This window comes from Dipodomys spectabilis, unplaced genomic scaffold (genome assembly GCF_019054845.1).
Source record: "Dipodomys spectabilis isolate Male_0828 unplaced genomic scaffold, ASM1905484v1 ptg000094l, whole genome shotgun sequence".
Lineage (NCBI taxonomy): Eukaryota > Metazoa > Chordata > Mammalia > Rodentia > Heteromyidae > Dipodomys > Dipodomys spectabilis.
In genome coordinates this window covers 3600103-3617557 of record NW_024870771.1, presented here as the reverse complement: position 1 = coordinate 3617557, position 17455 = coordinate 3600103, and the positions used below count along the sequence as shown (strand labels likewise).

The 17455-nt window shown below is 41.5% G+C and overlaps 1 protein-coding gene across 2 annotated transcripts in view; it reads left to right on the top strand.

Moving 5' to 3' along the window:
* The window catches only part of Smco4 (single-pass membrane protein with coiled-coil domains 4), a 54133-nt gene that overhangs the window by 21767 nt on the left and 14911 nt on the right, over positions 1-17455 (top strand). For both annotated transcript variants that reach the window (XM_042685188.1, XM_042685189.1), the window contains exon 2: positions 13207-13286. The gene's annotated coding sequence lies outside the window, so the exon portion shown is untranslated. The remainder of the gene's footprint in view (positions 1-13206; positions 13287-17455) is intronic.

Below are 17455 nucleotides of genomic sequence, written 5' to 3'. Positions count from 1 at the left end.
TAAATGTTAGTGAATGTTACATGCATTTCACCTCAATAAAGAAAAATGTGATGGGCAGCCATCTGTGTTCTTGCTTCTTAAGGAATTTCTCTTTGATCAGGATCTTTAATGTGGTCCCAGAAAGGGAGTATGGTGGCCAGTGGTGGGCTACACCCTGGCTTGGGCATATGAGTCTGGTGAGATATTGCTTCACTTTCAGCTTGTTTCCTCTTCTATAAAGAAGCTTTAAAGCCAGGGGCCAGTGGCTCATGCCTTTAATCCTAGCTGTTCAGGAGGCTGAGATCTGAGCATCACAGTTCAAAGCCAGCCCAGGCAGGAAAGCCTGTGAGACTCTTATCTTCAGTTAACTACCAGAAAACTGGAAGTGGTGCTGTGGCTCAAGTGGTAGAGCGCTTGCCTTGAGCTGAAGAGCTCAGGGACAGCGCCCAGTCCCAGAGTTCAAGGCCCACAACTGACCAAAAAAAAAGAAGCAGCTTTAAAATAGGGCTGTTTCAGGTTGCCATGAGATCAGGTGAGATGATGGACATAATGCTGAGTAAATATTTACCTGTACCTCAGGTCTGTGGGAGGAGAAAAGGAAGCGGAGTTGGAGAGAAGCAAAATGCTGGGACGAGAGAAATAAATAGGCATTGATGTCCTATATTTAGGTGTCCTTTAGACCTTTGAGAAGCCTCAGTTCCTTACAGGTCACTGTGATGGTGCATGACTTGTGAGAATAGACTTCTGCCATCAAATCCAATAGGTATTATAAAGCCCCTGAAATGGTCCCTTGGAGAGTAAGAGTGCTCTCTAAGTGATCAAGTTTAAAGAGAAAGCAGCCAGTCACTGCTAAGGCAGCAAGGGTGAAGCCTCTCACTGCATGCTGCCTGCTTCCTTGGTGGTGCTCTTGTCCTTTTTTGTAGCTGGCTCTGTGAACCAGCACTGGGCACATGCAGACAGACACCAGTGTCTCTCTTGTAGGAATCGAGCTGCTGGCTTTACTTCTGTGTTTCTAATTCCTGCTTTCTTCCTTGGAAGAAAGGACTCCATCATCACCTGGCTCACTGTAGACCCTACAGCTTAGTGGTGGCCTACTGAAGCGGAGCCCTGTGGAAGAGGAGTAAGAGGAGCAAGGTGGCAAGGCAGGGAAGGGGCAGGCAAAGGTGATAGTTTTTCTTTCTTTCTAGTCAGCACACAGTTGAGTAGGGTTCTAATTTTAGGATACTACTTAGATGTAAATGATTATGTTGATCTCTCTTCTAATTGTTTGCACTAAGCATCTACTGTACAATTAGCACCTTGTATGTGCTGGTGAGCTTTTATTGTTGGTGCTTCACAATTTAGTCTTCAAATTCCATCGCTAGTGGCCTAGAAAGAAAGATCAATGGACTTAGGGTCTTTCAGGGCTTAACGGTTATGTGTATAGTTTCACACCACTGATCTGTCTCAGGTCCTTCCTCCTGGCAAGACTGTGAAATAATGCACATGAAAGCCAGGGGACTGTAATAGGATGAGGAGCTGCTAGAATCTCTGTGATTATGGCACTAACCACCCAGCACTGATTTGATTGTCCTAGATATCATTGGCTTTCTGACTACAAATTAAACATTCTTTTAGAAACAAATGATGCTGTTAGCTTGTTCATTTTTTAAATCATAGAGTTGCTTGATCTGACATATATTTGTAGGAAATGACTAAGTGGCCCTTGATAAATTATGGCCTTTCCAAGTTGAAAAAAATGTGTTTTTTTCCCTCCCCTGTGCTGAGTCTTAATTATGTCCTGGGAAGCAGAGAGTGCTGCTCCAAGTTAGATGAGCTGTTCTTCATGTGCCTGTAACCGGGATAATGGTGCTAAAATTTTAAAGTAATTGCACATTTATTTGGTTTTGAGTCAAAGTGCTTGGGTGTGGGTGCTGGTATTGCCACTTTCTGAGCTATGTCATCTTTTGGAGTTCCATCTTGTCACCTGTAAAGGATATGAGATTGCAAGGGATGATAGAAAGTCCTTGGCCATGTTTGTGCTTTGGAGTAGGTGTCATTTAAATGTAACCATTCATGAGAAAAAAATTGTTTCAGAAACAATGAGAGCTGAAAGTTCTGATGAGCCTGTTGTGAGACACATATTCTCTTCCAGGCTCAAAAGGTACATTTGGAGACTAGAAGTGCAGCAAAAGCAAGACTTTAATGGCAGAGTTGCAAGATCAGGTGTCTAATATTAGCATATTAGAGGTATCTCCCTCAATTCCTCATTGGTTTGAGTACTCTTGGGTTTATATTTTTTCCCGGAGTTGGCATAAGTTACTGCTTCCATCTTCTCCATCTCTCCTGATCCTATCCAACCCTACAATTATGTGGCTCTGTCTTCACAGATACATGTTCCAGTTGAACATTTTTCTCTGTGGACTCATTTGTGAATTACTGAATATTGTTGACTCTTGGCCCTTTTGACAATCAGAATTTCCTGATATATTCTGCCCCCCATACCACCCCACTTGTTTATTTTACTTTTCTTCCCTAGAAATGACCCTCCTGGGAGTTTTGTCCTGTTGAGTCGTAGCCATTGATTCAGCACATGCTCATTGAACATCTACATCAGGCAGTATGCTTGGGAGGCCTCGGGAGGGTAGAAAAGGGGAGTCCCTGCCCAGAAGCAGCTGAGTTAGCAGAGGAAACAGATGGGCAAATGGACTCTCTAATTAAATGTGATTAGTGCATTATGTAGGAAGACATTTGGCGGGAGCCCCAATCCCTGAGTCCTTCGCCAGATACTTGCTGCTCTATTCAGTCCCAGTCACTGTGCACCTACAAAGCCCAGCCCAGACAAATCCATCCCTTCCTTACCAGTACCCATGTGATGTGAAGCTCTTGAGGTTCTTGAGAAAGGGTAGAAATGGAGTTTCCTCTAATTACCTGTGCTCAAATCCTCCTCCAGGCAGAAAGTCATGATTTAAAGAAAGTCTGGTTTTCCTTTCCTTCCACAGATTAAAATCTCTATGAATCCCAAGTCAGAAAAATATATACTTCTTGGCCAAGTATGTTATAAGACAACCCCAGTGCTTGCATCTGACAAGAGAAAAATTCAGGCAAAATGTGAGCATAACTACAGGTAGTAGAAACCTTTATTAAAAAAGAATGTAGTAGCAAAAGAGTGCATGGCATAGACATGCTCCAGGGAAGACAACACTTCAGTCCATCTTGGTCATGTTGAGCTGACTTCCTTGTAATAGAGCTTGGCCTTAGGTTAAATTGTGAGAATTGGATGGTTTTCGGATTGGTGAGTCTCTTGTCTGTATCCCGTAAGGTTGTGACACCAAGGATTTACTGTCTTACTCTAATTTCCTCATTCTTTTGCCGTTCTCACTTTCTCATTCTGTGGTAGCCTCCTGGCCTATTCCCTTGTTAGGCCAGTTTTGGTTTATCAGATTATCCTATCATGGGCCATAGTTCTACCCCCCTCCCCTCTTTCGCTCTCACTCTGGCTCTCTTTTTCTCTTCTTTCCTCCCTCTCCCTCTCCCCTCCTCCCTCTCCCTCTTCTCTCTCCCTCTCTCCCCTCTTTCTTCTCCCTCTCTCTCTTCTCTATTTTCTCTCTCCTCTCTTCTCCTCCCCCCCCCTTCTCTTTCCCTTTCTTGTAATTGGTAGGTATCATTACACCAAGAATCTTTGTCTCAAAAATGGGACTGCTACCAATCTAGGGGCTTGAGAGTATATTTTTGACATCCCTCCCCTCATTCCTATCAAAGTGCTCACCAAGTTCCATTAGCTGTGTTGCCCTCATTTTTTCTCCTCTGTTGCCACCTGAGATTAAACACTCATCTCTGACTGTGGATCATGGCCCTTCTCACTGGATGCTGAGATGACAGTAAGAGGAACTTGTCTAGCACTTCAAAATAAGGGAAAGAAGCCAGGTGCCAGTGGTTCATGCTTATAATCCCCTCCTACCTGTGGAAGAGGCTGAGATCAGGAAGATCATAGTTACAGGCCAGCCTGAAAATGTTGAGAGCCCTATTTCAACTAGTGGTTGGGCATGGTGGTATGACAATTCATCCCATTGCTGTGGGAAGTGTTAATAGGAGGATCTCTGTCTAGGTTGGTCCAGGCACAAAATGAGACTCGAATAATCAGAGGGAAAAAGGGCTGGAGGCATGGCTTACGTGGCTCTTGCCACTTGAAGAGTGAAGTCCTGAGTTGAAATACCAGTGTCACCCAAAATAATGGAAAGATAAGGAAGTAGAATGGAAAACAGCACATACTTTGTATAGTAAGGTAGAATTCTATTTTGTGAGATTTGTATTTGCATATAACAATAGTTTTACAAAAGAAAAAGCTAACATTGCTACAGTCTTTACATATACTATCTTATGTATCCGCCGTAACTACTTACATAATGGTTACATTATCATTGTTGTTTTACCGGTATTACTGGTCTAGGGTTCTAAGGATTCCAGTCCAGGCTATTGGCCTTCCTTGCCATCTGTGCACATGTGTGTATGTGCATGTGTGTGTGTATTCATTCTTGGACTGGATTGTAATGTAAAGTGTCTTATAGGCCATGGTTGAAAATTTGGGAATTTGCTTGACAGACCTCTACATACACACTTCATGTCCTCCAAGCCTCCACACTGAAGCCACAGTGCTCTTTAAAAAACATAAATCAAATAATGCCTTCCTTTCCTTTTGTGGCATCTTGGAAGACAGTGTAGGCTTGGGAATATGAGACATCTGTGTGATTACAGGCTGTGTGTAGCGTGGTTCCTCCCTGCCTCTCAGCCCTACTCTGCTGACTGCTGTCTTCTTCCCCACTAGCCTTTAAGCTCCTAGATATGCCAGGCTTTAGGGGGTAGGGGAGTGGGGTTGGGGAGGAGCTCATGGCCCTGCTAGGCTCCTGTGACCTTCAAGATTCTTCATGACCTGCCTCCACTCAAAACAGTCACAAAGAAAGGTTCCTGTTCACTCAGTGTCTGACTGGGGGCAGGGCCACATTGGTTGGCTTGCTTCCCCAGCCCTCAGGGGAGCACCTGGCATTATTAGTAAGGTAGTAGAAAAGGAAAAGCCTTCACTTTGTCCTAATTGATTATACTTGTTGAAATGTCTTTTACACTTCTGTCTATTTGACCATCCTTGGAAGCAGTACTTTACGTGGCCATGTTTATTTCTGTGAGTGGGTTGAAATCATTTTAGTGAGGTTTCTTTTTTCTCTTCTTTTTCCCCTTTGTTTCTAATCATTTAATCTAGTGGATTCTCAGTGTGCTGCTGTAACTGGAGAAACAGCTCCGAGCTGACATCTGTTAGGGAGTTGTGGACCTCAGAGATCAAGAGAACAATTGAGCCATGGGACAGCTTCCTGGTCCACAACCCTGAGGCAGAAACAGCTCCCTAGCTAGGTCACTCTGCGGGGAAGTAAATTGTGTGTGAAAGGTACCTGGCACATAGGTGTGGCCTGTTGAGGAAGGTAGTTGATTTTTAATGTTTTCTCTCTTGGATCCTTCACAATGTGCTTTTGTGATACTTGCTGCTTGGTGTGGGGATGGGGGTCTGGGCCAGGGCCACATATACTAAGGGCTTAGTCACCTTAGTCAAAGGCTGTTCTCAACATTGAGCGTGAGAATGTTAAAAGAAGTGATTGAATGCATTGGATTTGTAAACTGCTTTGTTGAAAGGCAACTCCTTTGTACAGCTACCTAAAGGTAATAAAATATACATGAATAAATAAGTTTTTAACAGATACTTGTACTATATACACACAAATTGGCATGTATATGTGCATTATTACATGTACACATACACATGTATTGAAGGTGTTCTAGACTGTGAGAACATAAAGCAAACACATAGGAAATAAAAGAATTCAATATGAACGGGTATAATGGCACATACCTATAGTCCCAGAAGTCAGAAAAAAGAAGCAGGAAGACTGCATTTCAAGTCAGCCTGGGTTACATAATGAGAGTTCATCTCAATAAATACTAGACAGAGTCCAGTGTGTACAGGTGAAGGATGGACAATGGTGTCTTACCCAGTGACTTTCTCAGTTGCCACAACCCTTCTGGGACTCCCAGCCGTGTCAACTCATAGGCTAACAGTGCAAAAGCAATCGTGGCAGAACCGGGGCACCCCAGCACAAATCATAAAGCTGCATCTCACGGTGGGGCTCATTGCATTCTCTCTGCATTTGTGCTCAAGGCTAGCACTCTACCACTTGAGCTACAGCACTACTTCCGGCTTTTTTTCTGAGTAGTTTATAGGAGATAAGAGTCTTTTGGACTCTTCTGCCTGGGCTGGCTTTGAACTGTGATCCTCAGATCTCAGCCTCCTGAGTAGCAATGTTACAGATAGGAGCCATTGGTGCCCAGCTAAGATTTCCCTCATTTTGGAGAATTTTATTTGGATGCAAGTCTATTTTGCAAGATACTGCTTTGTTTCTTCTGTCATTTAATTTTAATAATTTTCTGTTTCTACTCTTTTATGGAAAAGTTTATTTTTTGGGTTGTAAGCACAGACCTTCAAGTGTTCTACAGTGATGCCTCATCTTGCTTGTTTTTTATAGTCATACATTCATAAAACAAAGGAAGCTTTCATAGTGTCCTTGATCTTTGTTAAAATGGGCTGGGAATGTGGCTTAGGGGTAGAGTGCTTGCCTAGCATTCATGAAGCCCTGGGTTTGATTCCTCAGTACCACATAAACAGAAAAAGCCAGAAGTGGTGCTGTGGCTCAGATGGTTGAGTGCTAGCCCTGAATAAAAGAAGCTCAGAGACAGTGCTCAGGCCCTGAGTTCAAGCCCCAGGACTGGTAAAAACAAAAACAAAAATCTGTCCATAGTATTTTGGTAGTCAGCAGTCTTTTGTGGCTCTTGTAAGGTCAGTTAAGCAACATTTGAGGTCCTTTTCTCTCCTGCCAGCCTACTTCATCTGCTGGCACTCACTGTTGGCACTACACTACACTAGTGGCTCAAAATCTGGTTCTAGCACGCTTTTGCCTAAGTCTTAACCATTAGTACGATTTTCCCCAAGAAGCTTTCATGTGTGTGGAGTATGTCTAGTAACATTTAGTGAATTAGACATTGAAAGATTTAAAAGTATTAAATTAGCTTAAATATAACAAACCTATCCCATGGTACATAAATAACATTTCTAATGAAACTATTTGAGTGATCATTGCTTTCCTTTTTTCAGATTCTTTAATGTCTGTCCCAATAGAAGACAGCTGGGTTCTCCCAAATGCCTTTGAATTCATTCTGCTGCTACATGTTGTGTTGTTGAAGGTGGTTGAAGAAGGAAGGATAATCTTGGAAACAGCATTGGGACTTGGTAGTGGTAGTTTCTCTGAGATCTGTTGTAGTGTGAAGTCTGAAAGCATACTTGGGATCTTTTCATTCTCTTTTGTACATCCTTTTTCATGGCATGTGCCAGTCATTTGGAAAATTAATAAATACCTCATTTAATATCACCATTTACAAACAGCTGGTAATAGCACATGTTTTGTTTCCATTCTTACCTAAATGTCTTGAATATCGGGATGGTCTACATTTTGCTTGAAAGTTCACTATTTTAGCAACAGGTATCAGCATACTTCATTTACTTTGGAGGAGCACTCATGTTTGAAACCCACATCTCAATAGCCACATCATTCCTGTGATTACTCTTCTAGCCAAGAAAGCTGTTCAGGTACAGAGGGGAGGGTCCCAGTTCTGCCTTTTCTCTCAGTCTTTCAGTTACTGCTTCATTCTGACCTTAGGGGAAACAGCATCCATTGGTGTGGCAGAGAGAATGCAGTGAGAAGCAACTTTGTGATTTGTGCTAGGGTGTCCCGGGTTCTGCTGCCATTGCTTTGTACTGTTAGCACACAGTGCAGTTAGGAGTCCTAAGAAGGGTTGTGGCAACACTGAGAAAGTCACTGGGTAAAACACCACTGTCCATCCTTCATCAGTACCCACTGGACTCTGTCTGTGTATTTAGAGATGAACTCTCATTATGTAACCTAGGCTGACTTGAAATGCACAATCTTCCTGATTTTTTCTTCTGATTTCTGGGACTACAGGTATGTGCCATTACACCCATTCATACTGAGTTCTTTTACTTCCTGTGTGTTTGTTTTATGTTCTTATAGTCTAGAACATACACCATCAACACTACCTCTTCCCCTGTGAATGTGTACATGTAATAATGCATGTATACATGCCAATTTGTGTGCGTGTATATGTATCTGTTAAAAGCAGATATTTATGTATATTTTATTATCTTTAGATAGCTATACAAAGGAGTTGCCATTCAACACAGCAGTTTATGAATCCAATGCATCCAGTCACTTTTAACATTCTCACCCACTCCTCTCAATCGACCCCTACCCTCTGTTTTCATAATTTTGTAGGATCTACATAGACTTTTTTTATTGCATTCACCCCCTACCCCCATTGGTCAGTACTGGTTATAATCATGTGTGTAGCAGTTTCTTTAATAATCAGAGACCCAGATTTCATATTTATATGGTTGCTAGCAAGATTGAATATGGCACAGGTAGTCACTTGTTCAGTGTTAACTATCATTGTCATCATCATCACCCAACAAAAGCTTAATAAGTGTTTGATTTTTTTTTTTTTAACAGATGTAGGGCTTGGTTAGTATTCTATGCTTTCCTTAGAACATTGGTTTTACTATGATATCTATAAATGTTAAACATGAAAGGATCTGAGAATGCTCAAGCAGGGTGTGTTGAGTGTGTGCGCTGGTACTTTACCACTTGAGCCACACTTCCACTTCCTGCTTTTTCCTGGTGAATTGGAGATAAGAGTCTCACAGACTGGCATTGAACCTCACCTCAGCCTCCTGAGCAGCTAGAATTACATGCATGAACTATCATTATCTGGCTTTCATTCTTTAAAGGATCTCCTGTTTTTGTTTTCTATAATTTACATTGTAAATTGTTAATGGGGACAATTTGTGAACCCTTTCATAACAAGATCTTTAGAATTTCCCTTGGGAAATAATCTTGTGGCTTGGCTTTTAGATTTAACAGATAAGGAAATTGACTACCTGTGTTTGTTGCCTTCAGTTTATAGTTCACATATGTCTTGCTTAGGGGAAATGCTAATACAGTCTATGAAGTGGATGGTTAAGTGGGACATACAAGCTTCCATTACCTAGTTGCTGATAATACACATATTTTGAGACTGGATCGTAGGAAGGGTTTTAGTGCAGAATTACTTGTTTCTTGGTTGACCCATTTTAAAGTTCTATCAGGCCCATTTAAGTTTTCCTCTCAACACCACTGCTGGCTCTCTTATGATCCAGATGGCCGATGATGATCAGCAAGAATGTTACCTACCACCCAAAGATCAGCAAGAATGTTACCCACCACCCAACGATATCATCTGCACACATAGCATATTGAGAGTATCTTTAAAATAGGAGCCAACCTACCTCACACATGGTAGTTGTTATATATGTTGACTGTCCACGCGATCAGTACACAGATGTGCCTAGGACAAACTGGGAGTTTGGGGTACCCCATGTCCCTACCTCCCTGTGCTGTCCTGGGTGGGCTAAAGCTATGTAACATGGATTTCATGCTCCTCGTTTTGACATGGCTCAATGTGGGAAGAATTCTTACCTTTCCCTCTATCTCATAGAGGGAAATGCAAATCAGGAAAACATCTTGCTGTATATTTTGGTCCAGTACTACCCACACCTCAGGAAAATGTTAATGTAGTATTAGTATAGGATAGATTTACTCGGAGGATAGATGTGGGAACAGTAGAGTCAGCTTTTGGTATTGTGACTTGTGAATGATAGGTGACTGGAGAGTTTTGTGATGGAATAGCACTGGAGTCACACTCTTGTAAGAAGTAGGGTAGTGTTTAATTTGGTGCTTTATTCTGTGAAGTCACCTACAGAAAAATCAGATGTTTACATGTTTGTTAATGATGGGTTTTGTTTTTGCCAATTGGCCACAGACTGTGGGCTGGGTGAGGCTGGGGAATATATAAAAATCTCCCATCTTCCTTTCTATGTCAATGGGTAAAAGGCAGAAAAACATTTGCTATCTCAATTTCCGGCTTTGAAGAAAGCCAGAAACTTTTTCAGCTACATCATGCTCCTGTTGGAGTTGGAAAATGAATAGGTTTTTGAGGGACCTGGGATTGAGTGGAATCATATACAGAGTAGCATGTATCTAGGTTGCTGGTTTTCTCAGGTCTTGCTCTGAGATTTGAGTTAAGACAATTATCAGGGAGTTTTGAACCTCTTGCTTTCTAATCTTTGTGATTGAATTAAAGTGTCAGAAATATCACAAATTGCTAATTTTTTTAAAAAGCTTTACTTTGTAAAAATAACTCACACTAATTATAGAAACAGAAAAACATCAAAAGGCATAATGCTGAAAATTGCCTCTAATTCTATTAAAAGGTGATCACTATGGATGCTTTGTTATATTTGCATGTATTTTATATGTATAATTAAGATAATTGGTATAAATTTTGACTTGTGTTTTCTATTTAATAATATATGACTATTTCTCCTGCTTGAGACCAGCTCAGCATCAGGATTTCTGTGAATTTCTTATCTCTGCTAAAACAAATTTCTGTCCACCACAGTCATGGTTCTAGAGGTGAGGAATCCAAAACCAGGTACAAGCGGGACTCTGTTCCTTTAGAGGCTCTTGGGGGAGAGGCAGTCTGTTCCTCCCCTCCCAGGTAATGGTTGTTGGCATTCTATGGCATGTGGTCCATCACCCCAGTCTCTGCCTCTGTGTTCATATCACTCTGTGTGTGAGTGTGTGTGTGTTTGTGCACATGTGTGCGCACATGCACATATGTGTATTTCACATGCATTAGGTGGGGGTAGGGAGTCCTGATGTCTGGAACCTATAAATGTCACCTTAACAGGAACTTTTTTTTAAATAAGTGTGATCAGGGAAGGATCTTGAAAAAATTAGATCATTGGATTAGTCAATAGACCTTAAGCGCTACTGCTTACATTCTTAGAGAAGTGGAAAGAGTATGGCCCACAGAAATAATGAGACAGTATCATAAAGATGGAGCCAGAGATGGTGTAATACAGGCACAGGTCAAGGAAAGCCAACAGCCATCCAAAGCCGGAAAGGGCAAGGAGGACTCCCCAGAGTCTCCAGAGGAAGTATGGCATTGTCAGTTTCCAAGTTCAGACTGCTGACCTTTGGAATTGGAAAAATAAATTTCTGTGGCTTAAACCGCTTACTTTCATTTGATAGCTACATGAAACTCCCAATCATATTACTATAACAACTTCTGAGCACTTACTCTGTTTTCTTTGTGCCAGTCCTGGTGTTTGAACTTGGGGCCTGGGTTCTGTCCCTTAAGTTTTGTGTTCAAGGTTGGTATTCTACCACTTGAGCCACTTCCAGTTTTGTTTGGTGGTTAATTGGAGATAAGAATCTCATGGACTTTCCTGCCTGGGCTGGCTTTGAACTGTGATCCTCAGATCTCAGCTTCCTGAGTAGCTAGGATTACAGGCATGAGCCACCAGTACTCTACTCTGAGCACTTATTCTTAATTTCTGTACTGTTCTTATCATGAACAGGCAGCAAAGATTTGGCACAGAAGTTAGGCAGTTTTTCCTCTGAATATCCCTAGCAGTTAGCTTGAATTTTCTCAATGCAAGGTTAGCAAGGCTCACTACAAACACATGACTCTTAAGGCCATCAGATGCAATTTTGGTTCAAGTCCTGGTGATAAGTCTTTGTTCAGTATCTCTCATATTGAACCTAGCTGATGCTTTTATATCTTGGTAGTCTTTCTTAGGAAATGGATCAACTGTCTTCTTGAACCTCCTTTTGCCACCTTTTCAAGGCACATGTTCTTCCCAAATGCCATGGTGTGCCCCAGAAAGCACCATGACTCTTCAATTAAGAGTCCCCTGACTCTTCAATTAAGGTTCAAACTCTTGACTAGCATTCATAGCCCTCAGAAAAATTTGGGTCTTCTTTGTTTTAGCCCACTCCCTTCACACACCTTAATCTCTGAGCCTCACCAGAGTCAAGGTGTTCTAGTAGGATGGCTAATGGAGGTTAGCTTATGCCATCTAGGGGCATAGATTTCTTTGACTGGGCAGATTTTGTCTTGCCATTAAAGAATTAAAAGGCACAAAGGTGTTTACGACAGAACAAGTGAAAGTTAAACGAAAGTTCAGAAAGAAAAGTGGTGACTTCTTTTGAGAGGGATACCTCCCATACCTGCACTTTGGGCTTTTACACTGATTGCTTCATAGCTTGTGTATGAGCCACCTCCATTTTTTAAAAATTTTTTATTGGCTGAGTAGGAACTTAGGCATCATGGAAAGAAGTATTTGAACAGATGCCTAAGGCACTATGGGTTGCATTTTGTTTGCCATGTATTTCATCTGCCATTTCTCATTCCTGTCTGCCTTTCTTTCCCTTATTGGTTCTGGAAGCTGCTCAATAAATGAGTTAATGATTGACCATCATTAAGTTCCAGTGGAAAAATATGGCAGGGTGATAGAGGCCAGCCATAAATCTTGGAAGGTTCTAAGGGGGAAAATGTTTACCTTCATTAAAAATAGAACAGAAAGGCAGCATAAGCAGCAGACTGCTCCATCACACATGGATGGAATCACCTTAGATCATCCAACACAATTTAGTCACCAGACGACTGTGGCCATGAAAGTGAGCTCAAGTCATGTGACGGGCTCCGTTGAGTCCGTTCCTTCTAGAACCTTCACTTCTGTCTTAATATTTAATGCTGCTTGGCTTTTATGAATTAATTGGTTGGATCCACACTTGAGTCTCACAAACCTTGTTCCTTTTCCCCTCAGGCATTATGGGATTGTAGTTCAGAGGTCCATAGTATTTTCCTATCATCTTTTCTTTTCCCCAGGTTTTGATTTCAGAAGCCTGTATTTTTTATTTCTTTTTACTAGACTCAATCCGAAGCTCTCGCTTTTAAATCAGTGGTTGTTGGTTATAGTTTAAGTTTGCAGACATGTTGTAGAATCTCAGGAGTTCAGGAAGCAGAGTTCCACCAGCTTGCTGGGACTGGAGTGGGAAGATCCCTCTAACTGGGGCTGCAGTGTCCTCCTCCTGTCTGGGTGTCTTGTGGGCAGGGCAGCTGGTGGGTGTGACAGGTGTTCAGCAGTCAACTAGTGGAGGGGAGCCACTAAGGGGAGGGAGGCTGTGGGTTGTAGAATGGTAGCCTGCCATTCCCAAGCCATCTATTATATGTCTTCTTATTTCTCAACAGGAATAACTCAAGTCAGCTTTATTGGAAATCAGTGTGAATCAGCTGAATTTATTGAAGCAGCAGTTCTTAAAGAAGAAAAGGTAAAAATTCTGTTCTAGGAGAAATTGATCTGTGGAAGAGGTTGACATAACTGTCACTGTCATTCTTCAGACATCCCCGTTGTGTGTCTAGTATTTTACCCTTCTTCTGACTATGACCCTTATCAAATGTCTCTTCAGATTACCTCCACCTCTCTGTGAATGGTGTTACATGAGGCAGGTTTTGATTTTGCTGTGGTGGTTACAGCCTCTCCTGGCTGCAGTATGGCAGACTCCATATGAGCCTCCAGGCTGCTTCTTCATTTAAATGAATTAGTCTGTAGGTTTCTTTGCTCAGACTTTTTACGAACCTGCTAAGTATCCCAAAGAAGTTTCTTACTCATTATGTCAGGTTTCTGGATCGGCATCCTTTGTCTCAGCCCTTCCTAGCCAATAGCCACCCTGTTGTTCCTTAATAGCTGTGGAATGCTTTCCCCTGTGCAAGGTGTTTCCACATACATGACCAGATTTTCTTCTCTCTACCAGACAGGAGTAGATGGCGACTTTTCCTTTTTCAGAGTCTGAAATGGGTTCAGAAGTTTAAAGGCTTGCCTAAGTTCATAAGCCAACGTGAATAGAATTGGGCTTTTCCTTCTTTTGTGCTATCTTAATAGTCTTTCCCTTTGGAAACCAAGTTTGTGCCACAGAATCTGTTGCTCGCCTACCCTCAGGGTTTCTTTCAAGAGAGGGAAGACTTGAAAATGTAGACCGACCCTGGTATTTCCCACCTCCAGTCAGACAATTTCCTTACAAAGCATCTTCTTCCTAGATGGTCAGGTTAATTTTGAAAATGGCTTTTGTGTGTTTGTTTTCCCTGTTAGGGCTTACTTAAATTTGGGAAGTTACATAAATGACAAATTGTCTTACTCCAAGTAAGTTTGAAGACACTAAACAGGTATTTAGTGTCAGCATTTGATCAGCTTAATATAACTGTGTCTAATGATGTTCTGTTCTTTCCTTCTCTCCTTTAAATAATTGCAAATGATTCTATCAATCAAGATGTACCGACACAGTGAAATTGCCTTGTGGAATCGTTCAAATATAATTGTTTTAAACTGCTCAACATTTAATTAGAAAGTAGATTATCAGCAGTTATTTTGATTTGTTCTTTGATGGGGGAAATTGAAAAATAGAATCATCACAGTCAGGACCCAGGTTCTAGTCCAGAAAGAGGCAGATTCATTATGAGCAGGATATGATTTCAGTGCATTATTGCTTCCTAAATAGGCGGTTCTCCTTTCTGTTCTTACGTTGCTCACACCTTCCACTTCAACTTTTTTTTTTTAATGGAAGACCCTGATTTTAAATGCCCCAAACAGGATGGTACTCTTTGGAGTGTGTCAGAGCCTCAAACCAAACACCTTGAAATCAGTATCAAAAATTGGCAAATCTCTTTATGATGCTAATCATTGATGAAAGCATCAGGCTATGTACTTTCAGTTATGACATGATACACATACCATTTTACTGTTCAGGTTATTGAGTGTTTTTTAGCCCCAAAGCTGGTATCTGTGTTGTGGAAGGTCATAATAGAAGTATCCTGCTTCTTGGTTCTCATAAGCATCATCTATGATTCCATCCCACCTTGAGCTGTCACAATGGCAGGGCATTTGATCACTACAAGAGGATAACAGGAAGGGGTCACCTTTGAGTTGGCTCCAAGTATTGTATAACCCCTCTTATACTGTCTATAGCAGTTAGTAAACTCAAGTCTCTCATGGCACATCAAACTTAATATGGCCATATTTTAACTCTGTCTCCTTCTGCCATAGTCCCTTCCCACCTCTTGCTGTCTCATCAAGGTGTCTAGTTTTATTAACTCACTTTTCAAGCCAGGATCTGAGTAGTTGTGTTATTCACCTTTCTCTTCCTCACCAAGTCTTAATGCTGTGTCTCCCAAGGTGGATCCTGAATTCATTCACTGCCTTCACACATCCTAGTCAGCTTCATTATTTGCCTAGATTACTGCCAAGGCTTTTTAACTGGTTGCCTTGCATCTCTGTTACCTTTACACTGATCATCCCTTTGGACCCAGAGAGATCATTAAAATAAGTTTGTTGTATGGCTTTGGACCTTACTCGGAGCCTGTAAGTGGCTTCCTCCTGTATTTGGATGAAGCAGCTGAGGGTGTGGGAGTTACAGAGAGAATTTTATGACATGCTAGATTAGCCTGAGGACTCCACAGCTTTGCTGACGTTATGTTAGCATATTTTGTTGTGAGATACTTTTCTCCTTTGCTCTTGACTTCCTTGGAAGATTGCAAGGTCTTTGATTTTCCACATGCAAGAAAACAAGCTATCAAGTTATCCAAGGCCTACTTAGGATAGCTATTGTGCACTGAGAAATGGAGCAGGGTGTGATTTGTTCCTCCAAACTCCAGAACATCAGCTCCTGGAATTCAGAGGTGAACCACTATTTATTTATTTTTTTCTTTCTTTCTTCTTTTTTTTTTTTTTAAATTTTATTTTATTTTATTTGAGAACATACTGTACAGAGGGGTTACAATTACATGGGCAGGATAATGCAATCTTTCTTTCTTCTTATTTTTTATTTTTTTGCCTGTCCTTGAGCTTGAACTCAGGGCCTGGGTACTGTTCTGAGCATCTTTGTATTCAAGGCTAGCACTCTACCACTTGAGCCACAGTGCCACTTCTAAGTAGTTTATTGCAGATAAGAGTTTCATAGACTTTTCTGGCTGGGCTGGCTTTAAACTGTGATCCTCAAATCTCAGCCTCCTGAGTAGCTAAGATTATAGGTGTGAGCCACCAGCACCTGGCATGAACCACTATTTCATTTGGTACTTAAATAAGTTAATAACAAATGTATCACTAAATGGAATGATTATACCTCCTGCTATTCCCTAAGTAGCACCCCCTGCACAAATGTTTTGACCCAGAAATGTTTAAAAACATCTTAGCTCAGGAATTTAGGAATAAAACTTGGTTCTAAGCTTGTATTAGAAAAGGCTGATATTCTACCAAGGAAAAGGAAAAAGAAACACATTTCTTCTCCTGTCTTGAGACCTATTGTAGCCTTGAGCTTTCTTCTTGTGTGTGTGTATTTGTAGAGGTGGGCAAACTTCATTTTGGTCCGTTACATTCTTCATCCTCTGTAGATCACCTTTTCGAGGTAATTTATGGAATATTGACATTCCAATTGGATATAGGGGACGTGGTGGACTCAAGACAGTTTTTCTATGACCTTGAATTTGAATTGTTTAGGTGCCAGCAAAGATGGTAATGAGACTATCAGCCAAAGAGAATGTATGAATGTGATGAGATTGAGATTATGACCAGCCACAGGATTGCAGAGGTAGGCCCCTCACTCACCTTGGGAAATGCGAAGTCATGTGACCCTTGAAATGAGGGTCTTCATGAGTTTTCTGAGCACAAAGAGGGGTTGAGAGAGACAAGGTGGGGACACAGTAAGTCCAGGTCTAGGGAAGTGAGTGGAAGCATGGCATGCCTAGAAACCTGCAAGGAGGTGGCTCTGAGGCCCAGTGAGAGGCTAGTGGGGCATGGTTGGGCTTGAACGTTGAAAAGTAGGTAGGATTCAGATCTCATAGGACTTTCTGAGATTTAGACTTTGATCTGCAGGCAGTGATCACTGTAGAGTTTCGCTTATGTTAGAGTTAGTGGGTCAGATTTGTTTTTAGACTAGGAATTCTGTAGACTTGGACTATAATTACACTAAGACCTCCTAAAGGACAGTGAACCATTTCTTATCTTTCTGATAGTCTTTTATCCATTCTTTTGCATGTGAGACTCAAAACTGTGTACTTCAAAGTGTAAGGCATGCCCCCAGGCTAGCTACCACATTCACAAATTTGTGAGGCTACTGAAATGTAATTGCTTGCTAAGTGCCTTGCTGGAATTCCTAGATGGCTCTGCTTTACATTCCACTGGGTGCCAGGGCCTCACTGCTCAGGAGTGATGTATTCCATCCTTCTGAGCCTGGGCACTTCAACTTTGAGTTCCTGTAGATCTTAGAAACACATTCTTAACAGTACAGTGTTAACAAGGTCTGAGGTCTGTGACACTTTTCTAGCTGCTGGGTATCTGGATGTTTAGTGATCCATTTCTGGTAATGTGGCTTTCTCATGATTAACTGATACAATTTGGTTGGTTGTTAGCTCTTTAGTATGAGGAGGGGTGTTTGTGCCTGCAGTATTT